The 18,401-nt window shown below is 39.6% G+C and overlaps 1 pseudogene; it reads right to left on the bottom strand.

Annotated features, from left to right (window-relative positions):
- Nucleotides 1–7,577: 7,577 nt before the first annotated feature.
- Nucleotides 7,578–7,693, bottom strand: LOC127493306 (U4 spliceosomal RNA; annotated as a pseudogene).
- Between the last annotated feature and the right edge of the window lie 10,708 nt (nucleotides 7,694–18,401).

Raw genomic sequence — 18,401 nt, 5'->3', positions numbered from 1 at the left:
TAATATGCTCTTACTTCAGAAGGTCAAAGTCTCAAATTTGTCTGAAGGTTAAATTGGGTGTAGAAGCAACAAAGGAAAAGTTGAGAGTAGTTGGTGCATAAAAGGAACTTCAAAAAATTCATGGAAAATTGAACTAAAAGTTAAGTTTTAGTACAAAAAATTTTTAAATCCAGACATTGTTTTTTCACAATGCACATTTTCATGAACTTGTTGAAAAGCCCACATTTTTGACAACACAATTTTTAGTAGTGACTAAGAGTTAAAGTAATACAATAGTATAAAAAGAATTTATTTTCATAGTTGAAAAGGGGCAGCATTCAGAAAATAAATTCTTGCAGCATGAGTTATATTTAATATGGTAGGAGTTACTGATCTCCTGCTGGAAAATTAAAGAAATAATCTAGTTTCTTCTTATTTCTGCTTCTTTTTATATAAACAGATCTAACTTTCCCCACTACCTTTTGCACAAACACTGAAGATGAATGGAGTTGTAATACAACAGTTTAGATGAAATAGAAAGCTGCTGCTTTGTAAATGCAATCTTTATGTCTAACCTAGGCTTCCAATTGAGATTTCAGATTCTGATGAAGGTAAATCTCCAAAGTGTTGAAAATCAACTTCAACCTCATCTCCAGCAATCTCACTTAATGCAACCATTTCACATCACTATTTTATTTCTTTTCAGCTTTATAATCAATAACTCATGAAGAAAGCAGGAAGTTAAATAATCCTCTTTCTCAAGTTTTTAGAAATACATTAACATTTGGCTTTAAGCATGTTTAATTCATCCTATTTGAATTCTGCTTTGTGGAAAATTTGGAACACAATACCTAAGACATAAGATATTTTATAAATATGTTTCCTTTACTGTCCATTAATCTAAAGATTCTATGCAATGAAGTTTTCCAATATAATCTTAACTTTTCCCAGTTGGAATTACAAAATCTCTTTGGAAGCTTATGTATCATGAGTTTGGGAAGTGGTTAGGATGCCTCTTGGGATGCCCACATCCCATATTGAAGTCCTGGCTCTCATTCTTCCAATCCAGCCTCCTTCTAATGTGAACCCTGGGAAGCAGCTGATGATGGTTTAAGTAACTGGGCCCCTGCTACCCACATGGAACACCTGGAATGAGTCCCAGGCTCTTAGCTTCAGCCTAGCCCAGCCCCAAATGTTGCATACATTTAGGGAATGAACCAGCAGATGAAAAATTTCTCTGTCTTCTCTATCTCCAAATTAATAAAGTATTTTTAAAAAGAAATATAAATATCTTATCAGTCTTGTACTCTTTTAAACTGTATTTTCAAAGAGTTGCCTTTTCTTGCTCTAACCTCACTAAAATTTTGGGGGTTTCGCTTTGGGTACAATTTTTTAAGTTCAGCCCTGTTGTTTTCCTAGTTTGGCAGCTACATCTGGCCTTCGGCATCATAGGTACAGAAGTCTCATTATAGGTACCAAAATGTTCTTGCATATTCCTTCTCAGCAGGCAGACACCAACCCAGACACTACTCTGGCTACCCAAGGACTAATTTTATTGTCTGAAGAGACAACCCAACTGTTTCATATTTTTATACCTCATCTGGATAATAAAATATTCTTCCTAAGGAAAGGACAGACAAAAATAGGACATAATCAGTGGAATTAAAATGAATGGAAAATCCAGGTTAGGGTTGGTGAAAAACAATTATAAGTTGATTCCTAAACATATTGCTCTCTAGCTTGGCAGTGGAAACATATTAGATGCTAAACAGTTCTGTCAGCCTATTGTCAACAAACCATTCTCCACTTCCCTTAGAAAATGATAGAGCTAAACAAGGTCTGAGGAAGCCAGCTAAAAGAATCAAGAGTGTTGTGCAAGCAAGGGGGCTCTGGACAGGCATAGGAAATGTTTGTTTTACAGATTGTGTGTTTTCTAGGATGCATAACTTGATCTTTGACAAGCACAGGTTGAGGAACAAAGAAGGGACAGCAAGCAAGAACAAGCAAGGGTTTCAGAGGCAGAATGACTTGGCTTCCCAGCTTTGACTCTCAGTGGTCCAAGAAAATTGAACTAGGATGATGACTTCAGTAAATAGGAATCTCAGTTTCCTTGGACATTCAGATCTCTGGTTTTCCAGATTGACTTATTTTCTTACCAAACATTGGGTCTGACTCCAACATTCAAAATTATGTTACTTTGTTTTTTCTTGTTTTGATTTTTACTATTATAAAGACAACAGATTTCATGTATTTCATAGATTCAATTCTAAGAACATAGCCATACACTTTCTGCTTTCTATTATTTAATTAGATATTCCTGTTTTGTTTTTCATAAGCGCCCCAGGTAAGGCCTTTCTCTTTCTTATTCTCAATAATATCCTTATGTCTAGCAGAGCGACACATATGAGATACTTCACAGGTATCAGCTGAATAACTTCATGATGTAAGCAACCTGCCTGTCAAATACCCACAGCCCTCACCCTGACTGTTGATGAGCAACTTGATATGTTATGCCTCTTAGTATTTTTTTTTTTTGTTTGTTCTACTTAATACTTTTGGTTGAATACTGTAATCAATACACAATTCTTCTTAAGTGCTGAAACTTAACTGAAAAGTGATCACTGTTAAATATAAGAGTGGGAATAAGAGAGGGAAGAGATGTGCAATTCAGGACATGCTCAAGCTGACTTACCTCAAACGGTAGAGTTAGGAACATACCAGGGGATTCCAATTCAATCCCATCAAGGTGCCGTGTACCAATGCCATCTCACTAGTCCCAGTGATCAATTTCTGTTCACAATTGATCATAATGATAGGACTAAGAACCAAAGGGATCACATAAACAAGACTAGTGTCTGCAAATACTAGCTGATAGAATAAAAAAGGGAGAGAATGATCCAACATGGGAAGTGAGATACACAGCAGACCCATAGAATGGCAGATGTCCTAAACAGCACTCTGGCCTCAGAATCAGCCCTTAAGGCATGTGGATCCGGCTGAAAAGCCCATGAGAGTATTTCAGGCATGGAAAGCCAAGACACTCTGGGGAAAAACAAAAACAAAAAAAAACAACAACAAAAAAACAACCCACCTAAATGAAAGATCTCCATGAGTGAGATCCCAGTGGAAATAACGGGTCATCAAAGAAGGAGGTACCTTTCTCTGAAGAGAGGAGAGAACTTCCATTTTGACCATGGCTTTGTCTAAATATGATCAGAGTCAGTGAACTCAGTGGGCTTCCATAGCCTTGGCAGCTCATGACAAGAGCCTAGGATGATTACTGAGGCCATAAACAAGAGTGTCAATTTGTTAAGTCAACAGCAGGAGTCACTGTGCACTTACTCCTCATGTAGGATCTTTGTCCTTAGTGTGCTGTACATTGAGATTTAATGCTATAACTAGTACTCAAACAGTATTTTTCACTTTATGTTTCTGTGTGGGAGCAAACTGTTGACATCTTTACTTAATGTATGCTAAACTGATCTTCTGTATATAAAGAGCATCGAAAATGAATCTTGATGTGAATGGAAGGGGAGAGGGAATGGGAAAGGGGAGGGTTGCGGGTGGGAGGGACGTTATGGGGGCGGGGAGCCATTGTAATCCATAAGCTGTACTTTGGAAATTTATATTCATTAAATATAAGTTAAAAAAAATACCCACAGAAAGCTGAGGGGTGCTTCTCAGTGTGTGTTTTGGATTCGCATCTTTGTGCACAATCTTACTTCCTTCATAGTGTGTATGGAAAAACATGTAAAAGTTATATATTTCTTTGAAAGAGGGAGGGGAGGAGAGAAACTCTTCTTCACTTGGCTGGGTTGAAGCTGGGTTTGGGGATCCTGGTCCCTCCCACATGGGTGGGAGAAATTTGATTGCTTGATTTATCGCTGCTATCTTCTAGGGTCTGCATTAACAGGAAGCTTGAATCAGGAGCCAGATCCAGGAACTAAACCTAGATTCTTCAATGTGGGATGTAGGCTTCTTAACTGACATCTTGAGTAGGCTCAACACCCACAACCTGAATTTTAATATTTCCTCTACCTCACTCCTGGATTGGTCTTTCCTATTCATTTGATATTTATTGCTTCATTATTTTTTTCTGAAGCAATATTGTAATCAAAATAGTGTGTTACATAAATAATGATTCCTCCTCATTTGTTTTATCATCCAAACTGCCTAAACCACTTAATTGTGCTTATTGCCTTCATTTATGAAATCAAATGGGGAAATTGAATGAGATAGTGCACAGAAATCTCATCCTGAATTAACACTCCACACAGTTCTACTTTACATTAGGATTTTTTGGAAAGAGAAATTTGGGAGTCTCAAAAAATGTCTGGTTGATGATCTTGAGTGAGAGAATTGGGACACATGATCTGATGCACTTCTCTTTTAAAAGGCATGGAAAATTGTTTTGAACTATTGATTAACTGGAGGATTAAACCCTTGACTGCAATGTAAATTAAAGATATGTTATCTCAGAGACAGACAGAGAATAAGAGAATCTATATACAAGAATCTGTGTCTTTGAGTGAAGGCTTCTGCTGGAAAAATAATGGAAGCTCCCCAGGGAAGGTGACTTTAGTGGACAGCAGATGGCTGCATGTTCTAAAAACCACCCGAGAAACCTGCCCGCTTTAACCTATGACTGAGAAAACTAGAAGATGCAACTGACCACCATTTAATTAATAATGTACACAATTTGAATGATGCATTATAATTTTAAGAAATTATAATTTACATTTTATAAATAGAGAATAAGTAATCTACGTTTATCTCTGTGGAATTGGTTTTTTTTTAAGCTATGGAAAAGTATACAAGAGATTGAAAATGGGTACAGTTTTGTGTATAATTTATAATTGAAGTAAATCTAATAGAACTGTCACATGTCTTTGAGTGTGAGAGAAACAAGGACAGAGGAATGTAAACTCAGAAGGTTATTTCGTGGTTCATCCTGAAATATCACCCACCTAAGAAGGACAAACATAAGTGATCACTATTTAAGTGTCTGTATTACCCTGCATCTTAAACTTTTTGGTCAATTTTCAGGCTCCTAGAAATAACTACATCTGGGGAACCCAGGTTCAGGGATCAACGTGGCTGACTCTCATACAGCAAAATTGTACTTTTATCTATTTCATTTCCTGGGTTCCGCAGCATAAGCATCTATCTAGCCCCACTACAATTTTTACTTAACCCTCTCTGTGCTTACAGAGATCGTACAGGTGATTTCCTGAAAGAGCCATGGGACAGGGAACCAAAAGAAACCTCACAGAAATGCCATGAGCCCAAACACCTGCTTTAAAATAGCATGATATTGAGCAAGTCAGTGACTTTGCAATGGCCTCAGGTCTCTGTCAAATATTGCTATCAATCCAGAAGGCTACAGATCTCAAGGATTAAGTGATTTGATGTATAAGCAAACTCCTGCCTGATTTAAAGTAGTACATTGCTTTGAGATGTTATCAGATACTGCCTTATCCTTGGATTTTGTGTACTTCACCAGGGAAGAGATCTCATTTTTGTCCTCCCTGAAGCTTCTTATCTCTAGATGCTATGGGCCAGAAATTATACAATTCTGTTGTCACACAAATCCAGAGTGGTATCTAAAACCTGTTTTGTGACTGTTTCCCATCCCCTAGATTCTAGTGCTTATAGCCATTTCCCACAACTGACCCCTAAGAAGTCTTATTTTAAGAAATGTGGCTGAGGGGCCAGTGCCTTGGCGCACTAGGTTGATCCTTAGCCTGTGGCACCAGCAACCCAGATGGGCGCTGGTTCTAGTCCCGGGTGCTCCTCTTCCAGGCAGCTCTCTGCTGTGGCCTGGGAGGGCAGTGGAGGATGGCCCAAGTGCTTGGGCCCCTGCACCCACATGGGAGACCAGGAAGAAGCACCTAGCTCCTGGCTTTGGATGGGCACAGCGCCAGCCGCTGCGGCCACTTGGGAGTGAACCAACGGAAGGAAGACCTTTCTCTCTCTCTCTCTCTCTCTCTCTGTAACTCTGCCTGTCAAATAAATAAATAAAATCTAAAAAAAAGAGACTGTCATTTTCCAAAAAAAAAAGAAAAGAAAAGAAACGTGGCTGATAGAAATGCTTTTTTACTGCTGTCGTTTGCAACAAAATGGATGAAACTGGAAAACATTATACTTAGTGAAATACGCCAGTCCCAAAAGGACAAATTCTATATGTTTTCCCTGATCTGTGATAACTAATAGAGCACCTAAAAGGTAATCTATAGAAGTGAAATTGACACATGGAAATGCAATGACTTTGAACAGCCCTTGTCTTGACTGTTGAGAAACAGTTTTTTTTTTCATACTATTTGTTGAACTCTTAATTTAGTATAGAGTCAACTGTATTTGTATAAAGCTAATTAAAAATAGGTCAGTAAAAAATGAGAATGGGAATAAGATGGGAAGGAGGAAGAGAAGTAGGAGTATGGGTGGGAGGGCGGGTAGGGTAGGAATAATCACCATGCTCCTAAAAGTTGTATTTATGAAATGCATGAAGTTTGTATTCCTTAAATAAAAGGTTTCTGGAGGGGGGAAATAAGTGCTCTTAAGGTAGGGTCCTTGGGCTATTGGGAAGCCTAGAAAAGACAGAGGTGGACTGATGTAGACTTTAGGGGCAGGTGAAGCCTAGAAAAGACAGAAATGGACTGATGCAGACTTCAGGGGCAGGTGCACAGTAGATGCTCCCTTTCAGTGGGAGACTTTATTTTGCTTTATTTGGTTACTGAGGATCACTTCTCAGCCTTTTGGCTAAGATCTAGTATAGCGTCTGAGGATATATTTCTCTTTGGGGCAAACAAACTAGAAGGTGTATGATCTTTGGAGAATGTAGAGGATACTGCCTAAGTGTTCTCGGAGGGGCCACAGCCCCCTCAAATAGGGCATGGAGGCAGTCCTGTCACTGCTCATGCAAGCTTGGTGAAGGCACACCCTCCCAATGGAATGCAGCAGCAGTAGGCAGATGGGCAATCATTTACAGGGGTGCTTAATGAAAGGATACTGGTTTTGGGAACCTGTGGCAGTAATCAGAATGATTGTGATGATACCGTCCTGGTCATGAAGCATGGAGTCGTAATTATCCATTATTCCCTTTCTAATGATGTGTGCTTGTTAAAGTTTTACCTGGCCTATCTGCTTTGGGTCCCATGCACCTGTTTGTATTCCCCTCAATAAAAAATACTGGCAAATAGCTATCTGGCAGCACTCTTCTGATGGAGGATCCTGTGTCTCATCTTTTCATTTGAAAACCCAACAGGAGACAAACCTTATAAAATTATGCAGGTGTCACTTTCTGCTTCTTAATCATTGGGATATATGATGTAATTTTCTATTTTTGTATCTATATTTCAATGACTATTATATTCTCCTGGTTCATAGGTTCTCTGCTGCCCTTGACCAAGCTCCTTCCAGAAGGAGGCAGCAGAAGGTGCTTCCAATTATATTTATAGCTTCATGCTTACTAGTTTTTTTCTTTTCCTTTTGCAATGATACACAGACTTGACTAGAACTTCCAAGTACAAAGAACAACTTCAATAAGAACCACTAAATTATTTCTTTTCAGTCTCCAACCAAAACTGCTCAGTATTAGTTAATATTAAATAGTCACACAATTTGAAAGGATACATTATTGGGAAAAGCTTTCAATTAGCAATAATTGAGCCTTGGATAAACCTCATTGGCTATGAAACTGCCACTGCACAAAGCTAAAAGGATACATTATTAAGATTCTCACTGTAGAAAATCTGAATTTATCCTTAAACACCATTGTAAATAGACAATCTTAGCAGAGGAAAGACAAATTCTTAGTAGTTACTATCTAGCTTTTATGACATTGTAGACACTATTCTCTGGACTCTTGTGCCCATTACCTCAACTTATTAATGAAACATTTTTCTAGGTAGGCACAATTATGACCCATATTTTATAGAAGCTGATTAATAGAAAAGTGAAGAAACATGTGCATGTCACACAGACGGTGGGTGATAAACTGGACTGTTTCCCTCAGACGTGTCTCCAGAGCCAGTGCGTACAATTCCTGCTTTGCTGATTTGTAGCAGGTGTAAGTCACCGGAGAGACTTTAGATCTGAGACAAGGCACTCAGAGAGGGCCTATCTCTGTCAGCTGCAGTTTATCATCCCTTCAATTTTCACACTCAGACCCATCTGGCAACTAAACCCATCCTGAGGTGGGCAAGAAGCCTAATAGCTTGGGTTGCATGGGTAGATACAGATTAGTTCATGCTGGGTTGGTACAGACCCAGTATCTCTGCAGTGAGTTCAAAGTATCCACTACCCACAATCTTAGCCTCCCCTAATCATCGTTTTATCACTGTTGGGTGAGGATTCATTTCCATTCTTCTACCTTTACTTCATATCCCTGAGAATGGCACTGCTCTGAACTCTATCCAGCTCCTCTGTGGCCCTGAGTATGGTCTAGCTCTTGCCAGCTCTCATATGAGGAAGGTGATAATACCAGATTTTTCTCCCAATTCACTCAGCCACTGACTGCAATTCTGCTATGAATAGCTTAGAACCCTGGCACCCATGTTTGGCTTGATTTATCCTGGCTACTCATGAACTACCATGTCCATTTGGCCTCATTGGCTAACGAATGAACTCATCCAACTGATAAATGCCATTATAGGAGACCTCCTTTATAACCTGAGTCAGATTTTTACTGCTCACTTACTCCTTATTTCCAGTCCCCTCTCTTTCTTATAAACTTTTGTCATAGCATGCCTTGTGTCCTGGCCTGCCAGAATTAGGCCACTATTTCCTTTACACAGATACTTGTGACCAAGGTACTGCCAGTTCCAGGGAGTTATTCAAGTTCTTCACTGACTGTGAAGTCAGTATTTCTTGGCATTACCTGGATATTCTGGGAGCTTATCTTGACCTGGATCCTGGAGCTCTCACATCTCCCATGTATTCTCATTATGTTTTCCTTTCCTTACCTTTTCTTCCTCATGTCTTGGGGCCCAGCTGATGATTTTAGTGACAATGGATTATTCAGATAAACCAGAGTTAGTGCATTTTTGACATGTTATGAATGGGTCTTACTGGATAATGCAGCAATGAAAGTATTTTAAAATTGGGAAAAAATCAAACTAAATATTTACAAATGAAACAAATTCTAAAACTTCTAATTTATTTTATATTTTTAAACCCTTTTCCAATGCACTTTATAAGATTGAAAAATTAACAAAAATTCTTTGGTGTTTCTCCCATCAAGCTCTTCCCTTGAATCTGAGCTTAGATCTATGTTTTGCTTTGCAAATGTAACACAGCTGGAGGATTGAAAAGCACTGTGTACTGGGTTCTTTGTGCCCTTAGGAACCCAGGGCAAAACTTCTGGAGTATGAAGTGTCTTAGCCTAGCAACCAGCTTGCCATTTGCCAGACAAGCGAGTAAAGCCATCTTGAACCACCTAGCTGTAGCTAAGCTACTTGCAGGTTTTAATATTTGTGATTTTGTTTAAGCCACTAAATTTTGGCATGATTTGTTTTACACCAAAGACCGATGGGTGCAGTATTACCTCAGATGATGCCCATGATTGCCCTATGGTGAGGACAAGTTAAATAACTTGAATTAGACATTAAATTTCTAAGTGACAGGGCCAAGACTATGACTCAAGTGAGATCCCAATTCTTGAATCAGTCAGGTCTCTTCCACACCCTCTGCTTCTCAATCTGCTAGAGGAGTATATGGCAAGATCATATGGACTGGCACCGCAGCTCACTAGGCTAATCTAGGGTTCTAGTCCTGGTTGGGGCGCAGGATTCTGTCCTGGTTGCTCCTCTTCTAGTCCAGCTCTCTGCTGTGGCCCAGGAAAGCAGTGGAGGATGGCTTAAGTGCTTGGGCCCTGCACCTGTATGGGAGACCAGGAGGAAGCACCTGGCTCCTGGCTTCAGATCGGTGCAGCGCACTGGCCACAATGCGCCAGCCATAGCGGCCACTTAGGGGGTGAACCAACAGAAAAGGAAGACCTTTCTCTCTTTCTCTCTCTCTCACTGTCTAACTCTGCCTGTCCAAAAAAAAAATCATATGGAATAATGCAGCCTTCAAATGGAAATAGCCTTAGAACGAACCTAGTTGTCCTAATCTGTTTCCTGCTGCTATAACAGTATGATAGTTTGGTAATTTATAGAGAAATATATTTATTTCTCACAGTTCTGGAGGATGGGAAGTCTAAGAGGATGGCGCTGGCACATGGTGAAAATTCTCATGCTGCATTGTAACATGATGAGGACATCATATGGTGAGGAATAGGAACATGCAAACTGAAGTCTCTCTCTTCCTTTGCTTCTAAAGCCACCAATCTCAATGTGGGGGTCTCACTTTTGCAATCTCATCTAACCCTAAGAACCTTCCAAAGCCCCCACCTTCAATTATCATCAACACATGAACTTAGAGCTTAAGTTTCCAACATACTTAAAACACAACACTGGTACAATACTCTTATTGTGTGCTCAAGACCCAAGAGGTTTGCCTCTAGTCCTCAATGATTGGAAGATGTACAGCAGGTGCAATGACTCAAGTTGTCTCACTTGTGTTCTCATGCTCTTTCTGCTGCAGAGAGCATTCTGTCTCTGCCCAGGCAAATATGCTATTTTAAGGCAAGATGGTGACAACAAGGTGGTGTTGTGGTGGGGACAGCAATTTAGTCTTGTATCAAGCATATGCACATATTGTGGATGTGGGTGTGGAGGGATGCAGGATGTGTCTTTCATAACTGTCTAGTAGCATTGAGTGACTAGCAGCCTCAAGTTCAGCTTCAGTGACACCCTTTCTCAGAGAGGCCAGAAGGCCATAGAAGAAGCTGACTGGTTGTTTCTCCTATTGTTTAGCAGCTCTGCCTAAAAGTCTACTGTGAAGGAACTTCTGTAAATGAGATGCTTCTGCCTAGAGGGGAAAGGGAAAGTAGAACCTAATTTTAGACAATTCATAGCACAAGATCATTTAGAAGAACAGAACTTTGTTCTATTTTTGTCTTCTTAGCAGAGAGCTGCGACTTCTGCACCTCTATTTCTTTTCAACCCTCATGAAGCCCTTTCTGTATCAATGTACACATATTCAGACATTATCAGCCTTTGGTGTACAAGAGAAGCTAGTTTCAAAGTCATTCTTCCTACCCCTTAACCTAAGCCTGCATAAAAACTTGGGAATGAGGTCAAGGATAGTGTCAGGATCCATAGTGAATGAAACACTATAAACCATCATTTTTGCTCTACCAATGTTTATTTCCATGCCTTCCCTTTCTAATTAGATTTTTTCTAAAAGTCTAATCCTTTGGGAGACCTGGATGAAGTTACTGGCTCCTGGCTTCAGCCTTTACCTGTCCCTGCCTCTTCAGACACATGGGGAGTGAACCAGTGGATGGAAGATTACTCTGTCTCTGTCTCTCTCTCTCTCTCTCTCTCTCTGTAACTCTTTCAAATAAATAAATAAAATCTTTTTTAAAAAATTTGGTCTTCAGCAAAGTGGGAGGTACTATATTGTGTCTTCTCCCTTATCAAATTATAGTCCCTTTGCTATTCTACTTCCTGACTTTGAATTCTTACTTTCATAAGGTAATAATAACAAGAGAAATTAAAAATGTCTTATCATCGCTAGTAATACATATTCTAAAAATTCTGTTACATACAAAATGGGGAAAATTGACTTGAATCTTACTGGTTTGTATGTTTTCTGCAGTGTTTCCTTTGTGGTTCCACTCTCTGAGTCCCAGATGCCTTATCTATGTATAAGAAGAATAACAAGGAGGAGCAGTTGGGAAGAAAATTCCTGTGGGCAGGGCCCTGGGGATGTAGGCAGTGAGAAAAGCCTCCCTTCCTGCCTCCACAGAGGGTGGAAACACGTGATGATGATGGCCTAAATTTTTAGCTCCACAGTGACTTTTAAGCTAGTCATTTAATTGTAAATCATGAAAAATAATAACAATGGGCAGCATCATGCTCACCTCTTCTTATAGGAGATTCCACTAATTGGGCAAATATTAATTGAAGTCAGCTAACAGCCTCAGGGAAAATTCAAATGCCTGCTTTAATCCACATCTTCTGTAAGTGGACAATAGCTCTCATTGTCATATCAGGAAAATTGAGGAGAGAAAATAGATCTAATTTTCTATTCTGGGCACCGCAGTGCTCAGAATCCTTGAGTAGCTATCTGCTTTTGCTCTACATAGCAAGCGAAAAGTTCCAGCCACTGTCTTCAGAAATGCATACCTGGTGGTTATCTCATCTGCTCTTGTCTCTTTCAGCAATCTTTTTTTTAAAGATTTCTTTATTTATTTGAAAGTCAGAGTTATACACAGAGAGGAGAGGCAGAGATAGTCTTCCATTTGCTGATTCACTCCCCAGTTGCCAGCAACAGCAGGAGCTGTGCTAATCTGAAGCGAGGAGCCAGGAGCTTCTTCAAGGTCTCCCATGCGTGTGCAGGTGCCCAAGCATTTGGGCCTTCTTCTACTGCTTTCCCAGGCTATAGCAGAGAGCTGGGTCAGAGTGGAGCAGTCGGGACTTGAACCGGTGCCCGTAGGGGATGCTGGCATTGCAGGCAGTGGCTTTACCCACTGCACCACTGCGCTGACCCCAGCAACCTTCTTCCACAGCTCAAACAACCTCCACAGAGGATCCTGCTGTCAGATTTTTCAACCTGCATGTTCACTGAGTGCACGCTCTGGGCCAAGGGTTCACCAGCCCTGACAGAATCTGCCTATGGGCTTTGCATACACTGGAGCCTCTTAATCTCTCATGGCTCCCTATCTTTTATATCTCCTTTTTGGAAAGATCTTCCTGATGATGGTCTTGAGAAGGGGAATGGAGGAGGAGGTGACTAAGTAGAGAGTATTGATAGAGGGAAGTGAAAGCAGCTGAGAAAGGAAAGGAGAAGAGGGATTGTTTATCCATAAATTAAGAAGTTCAAGGGAAGATGACCTAGTGTCCTGTTCAGTATGAAAAGTGAAATGAGAAAGGTCTGTGTCTATTTATGATGCCAGCCTGGCCCAGTATAGGCTGTTGTGGCCATTTGGGGGTGAGCTAATGGATGAAAGATCTCTTTTTCTCTCTCTTTCCTTCTCCCTCTGAGGTGCTTTCAAATAAATAACTAAAATACCTTTTAAAAGTTAGAAGAAAGGATTTTGTGTTTTTACCATAAAGAAGTGGTAAGTTTTAAGGAAATAGATATGTTTACTCCGATTTGAACATCACACTCTCTATATATACATATATAAAATATAAAATTACACAGTAAACCATGAAACATGCATTTATTATGTATGAGTTAATGAAACAAAAAGATTTTATATTATTTTTTAAAAAAGGAGAAAAAGGTATATACAGTAACCAGAATTTCATTTCTAGCAGCACAAGTGTTATCTTTAGATCATATTTAGCTAATCAAATGGAGACATAATCATAGTGTGAAAAGGAAAATTACTTTCAGGCTGTGAATACAAATTGCATGTAATTCACAAACTTGCTATAAGAATTTGTTCCCTGTAGTTCTAATGCCCTAGTTTTCTCAAAAGTCTTCTGAATTATACTTTAAAATAAATATCAGTTAAACAATTTTATTATAAAATAATATAAGGCTTTTGTAAAAATCTGGCAAATGCAGATGATACAAAGAAAAAATTAAATCATTTATAATCTTGTTATTCAAGGAAAACCACTGAATTCTTAGATGTTCATTTAGTTTACTCTTTTCATTCTTATATATCTATTTCTGTATATGTGCAAATACACACATAATTAAAATCATAGTGTATATCCTAACATATTCTTTTTTTAATGTATGTCTTAAGTACTTTCCATTGACATTTGGATTTTTCAAAAGCATAATTTAATGAGAATATAATTTTCTAACATATGGATGTACTTGGACTTAACACTTTTCTATTGATAACACTGACAGACACTGGTTACATAACCATCATTCCATTTCCTCTTTCTCAATATAAAGAAAGATGATATGTTCCACCCTGTTTTTCTGTTAGGAAGGAACATCAAGACTGGTCCCTAAAATATACCTTTCTTTTTTAAATTTTTATTTATTTATTTTTGACAGGCAGAGTGGACAGTGAGAGAGAGAGAGAGAGAGAGAGAGAGAAAGAAAGGTCTTCCTTTGCTGTTGGTTCACCCTCCAATGGCCGCCGCGGCTGGCGCACAGTGCTGATCTGAAGCCAGGAACCTGTTGCTTCCTCCTGGTCTCCCATGAGGGTGTAGGGCCCAAGGACTTGGGCCATCCTCGACTGTACTCCTGGGCCACAGCAGAGAGCTGACCTGGAAGAAGAGCAACTGGGACAGAATCCGGCGCCCCGACTGGGACTAGAACCCGGTGTGCCGGCGCCGCAAGGCGGAGGATTAGCCTAGTGAGCCATGGCGTCAGCCAAAATATACCTTTCAATCTTCCTCTTCCTTTCTTTCATTCTATGCAGAACTGAATGGACTGAGAGTCCGACTATAGAGCTATACTTGTATGTGGAAAAGTGTGCCGCAGAGTCATCTCTCACAGGAGAGCCACACGTGAAAATCTGTGTCAGATTCTGGCAGGAGTGAAAAGTGAATGCTGTCAGGTTAAACCTCTAAGAACTGAAGGTCGCTTGCTTCAGCTGCTACCATTATTCATGCTGACGCCAAAATATGAGTTTTTCTAATTTTACTCAATTTATAAATAGGAAGGGTCTTCAGAATTTATGGAAACTTAGTATTATGAAAAAATAGGGCATATATTTTTAAATTATTTACACCAAAATCAACTTACCTTTTAATTAGCTTTTGGAAGTACTCTGGATACCAAAATGTATACCTCCACACAAATATCATTGTATGTATTTCTCATTGTTTTCTTAGGATAAGTTCCTTGAAATAAATCTGCGTGGAATTTCCGGTGTCCATCTAGGATCTATAAAGCTGGGAAGAGCACTCTTCCTATTCAGCAATAAGGAAAAATTGGATAATAATAATAATAAAATAATAATGTTCATAAAACCATAACACAGATGAAGCCATAGACAACTAACTGGCCTAAAATATAAGAAAGCCCAAGCATCTCCCTGGAGAAAGAGGACATGAGACCTCCCCACAGCTCTTCCTTCTGTGCAAGCACAGATAGAAGAAACATTTGGTTAAGATTTGTGTCCAATTGCCAAAAGCTGGGTACGGGCCAGCAGGAGCATACAGAACTCCTGAGGCTGCAGACAGTGGGGTCTGTGTACATGGTTTTCTCCATGGACCTTGCCTGGTGCTCATGAGAAACAGTGGGGCAGATGGGGTACCTAAAAGCCTAGAGATGGGGGTGGAAAACATGAAATGCAGAGAAAGCATGGCCTCTTATATTCCCTTCATCCAAATTATTTAGGGCGAGATAGCAAGACTGTTACTCCCAAGGCACAAGGGCAGCGCTGCTGCTGTGAAAGAAAAGGGTTAGGGGGACCTTCTGCCTCCTTCTACTAGGGGATGGGAAGGCTGCCGAGAAAGCCCCATCCTGACTACAGGTGAGAGATGCTTACTGATTTTTTGACATGCATAGATGCTGCAGAGGTCATGAGATAGCTTAGTTTCTGCATCTGTTCTGATGGTAGGGATTTGAAAATAGATCAGTGAGTGAGGAGACAGAATAGGAAAGGATGACTCCAAGATTGTCCTGAAAAACTGGAAGACTGAATAGATATTTAATAAACTGAGGGATATTAGAGGATGAGTGTAACAGCAGAAGTTTGAGTTTGACCACGTTGAACACGAGATGCCTGTTAGATGTTACAGTGCAGATGAGGGTATGGGCCTGAATTCAGCAGAGATGAGCAGACTGGAGACATAATCATAGAAGATGTCAGCAATTAAATGGAGTTTTTTTATGTTTTAAAAAGATTTATTTATTTATTTGAAAGTCAGAGTTAGACACAGAGAGAAGAGAGGCAGGGAGAGAGGTCTTCCATCTGTTGGTTCACTCCCTAATTGGCCACAAGGGCCGGAGCTGCACTGATCACAAGCCAGGAGCCAGGAGCTTCTTCCAGGTCTCCCACATGGGTGCAGGGGCCTAAGGACTTGGGCCATCTTCTACTGCTTTCACAGGCCACAACAGAGAGATGGATTGGAAATGGAGCAGCTGGGACTTGAACGAGCATCCATATGGGATGCAGTCACTGCAGGTGGCAGTTTTACCCACTATGCCACAGAGTTGGCACCTTAAATGGTATTTTAAGCCAGTGACACTGGATGATATTATGTAGAGAGAGTTACAACACAAGAGAAAAAAATGCAAGAACAAAGTCCCTGAGTTTTTGAATGATCACAGGTAGGAGAATTATAGTGGAACCAGCAAATGAGATTTAGAAGAAACAGCTAGTTAGGTAAGAAGACAACCAAAAGAGCTGCGTCCTTCTTGCCAAGTGAATAAACTCTTCAAGGAGGAGGCTGAAATTTGTTTTAAATTCTATTGATACAGAAATATGGACTGAAATTATGCTTTGTGCCTTAGTCCTTTGTGATATTTAGGGCTAATATTCCCCCTAATATATTGGTGACAAAAATAAGGATTATTATAGTTGTGGAGAGTTTTTATTTTATTTTTATTATTATTTTTTTTTACAGAAGGGAAGCATAATTTAGCTAATATTTTAACAGGATCAGTTCAGAGGCTGGGTGGAGAACAGACAATAAGAAACAATGGGGCTGGTGCCATGGTACACTTGGTTAATCCTCCGCCTGTGGCACTGGCATCCAATATGGGCACCGGGTTCTAGTCCCGGTCACTCCTCTTCCAGTCCAGCTCTCTGCTGTGGCCCGGGAGGGCAGTGGAGGATGGCCCAAGTGCTTGGGCCCCTGTACCCACGTGGGAGACCAGGAAGAAGCACCTGGCTCCTGGCTTTGGATCAGCGCCGGCCATAGAAGCCATTTGGGGAGTGAACCAATGAAAGGAAGACCTTTCTCTCTATATACATACCTGTCAAAAAAAAAAAAAGATACAAAAGTGGAAGCAAGGAAGTCAGCAAGAACATTTTGTATTAATCCTAGTGGGAGTAAATAGCAATTTAGAATGGTTTGGACTGAAGCAGTTGCAGTAAATGGGGTAAGAAATAGATTCTGGATATATTACAAAGGAAATAAAGGAATGGCTGTTGATGGATCAGACATGATATGAGAGCAAGTGAGAAGACAAGGATGATGGAAAGTCCTAAGGCCTGAATGACCAGAATCCTGAATTTGACACTCTTCTGGAAGACTAGAATGGGAGTGGAAAGATATTTATGAAGATCAGAAGCTCAGATTTAGACACATTAAACTTAAGATATCCTAATGACCTCAAGAGACTTGTATAGTTGATGATTAGAACAATTGAACACTTAAGTCTGGATAGAAGAGAGGGCCAGGCTAGAGATAAATATTTTGGAGTCAACAGTACAAGAAGATGGGTGAAAGCACCAGAAACTTAAGTTTAAATAGAAAAATGAAGAGGTCCCAGAAATAGGTCTTGGTTCCACTCTAACATTAGGAGGTCAAGGAGAAGGACAGGAATCAGCAGAGACTGAGAAAGAGCTGCTAGGAAAATAGGAGGAAATCCAGATATAAGTGTGTTGTCGTGGTAACCAAAATGTTTCTAAGGAGAGAAATTTAACAACACTAAATCATTTTTCTTAAACTCTAGCTGTACGAAAAATTTTTTTCATAGAACTGGAATGTACAAATTTCTTTAAAACAAAGCATTTTTTAGTCATATGGAAGTTTTTTAAATGTGCAGTGAAGGAAAATTAAATAATATTGCTTGTCCAAGCATTTTTTTAAATTTATGGTTCTGTTAATTCATCAGTACTAAAGTTATTTCTCCAAAATAAACATTCATGAGTTAGGCTTCTAAAATTTTGAATAGTTATTAATATATATATACACATATATGTATATATGTATATATACACATTTCTTATATATATATACATGTATACATATGTGTATATACATATATATAAGTATATATAAGAAATCCTCTATTAAAATGACTGTTGGGAACAATTCTTCATGAACCTCTTGTGTTTCTGCATGACTCTGAGCACAGGCCATTACTGCCTTTGGGCTAAACTATTTTTTTTCACATATTTTTATATAGAGAATGGTCTTGGAGATAGAAATAAGGACTCCTTCCAGAAAAAGCACATGGATATGCTTACAGTGCAACATAATAAAAATAATGCCTCTCTCTGGGATAAAGCCCCAAGGAGCCCATAAAAATCCATAGAAGTATTCTAACCTTGAGATTGTCATCTGTGATGTGAATCCTCTGTGTGCACACCACCCACCAGGAGTTATACCTGCCCTGTGTGGCCATTATGAAACTGCAGGGCTAGGGGACTCAATGTGAGCATAGAGCTCCTCCCTCTTGCTGTGCTGTGAATAACGCAGCACTTTGTCTTTGACCAAGAG

This window comes from Oryctolagus cuniculus, chromosome 5 (genome assembly GCF_964237555.1).
Source record: "Oryctolagus cuniculus chromosome 5, mOryCun1.1, whole genome shotgun sequence".
NCBI lineage: Eukaryota > Metazoa > Chordata > Mammalia > Lagomorpha > Leporidae > Oryctolagus > Oryctolagus cuniculus.
This window is presented reverse-complemented; position numbering and strand designations above follow the sequence as displayed.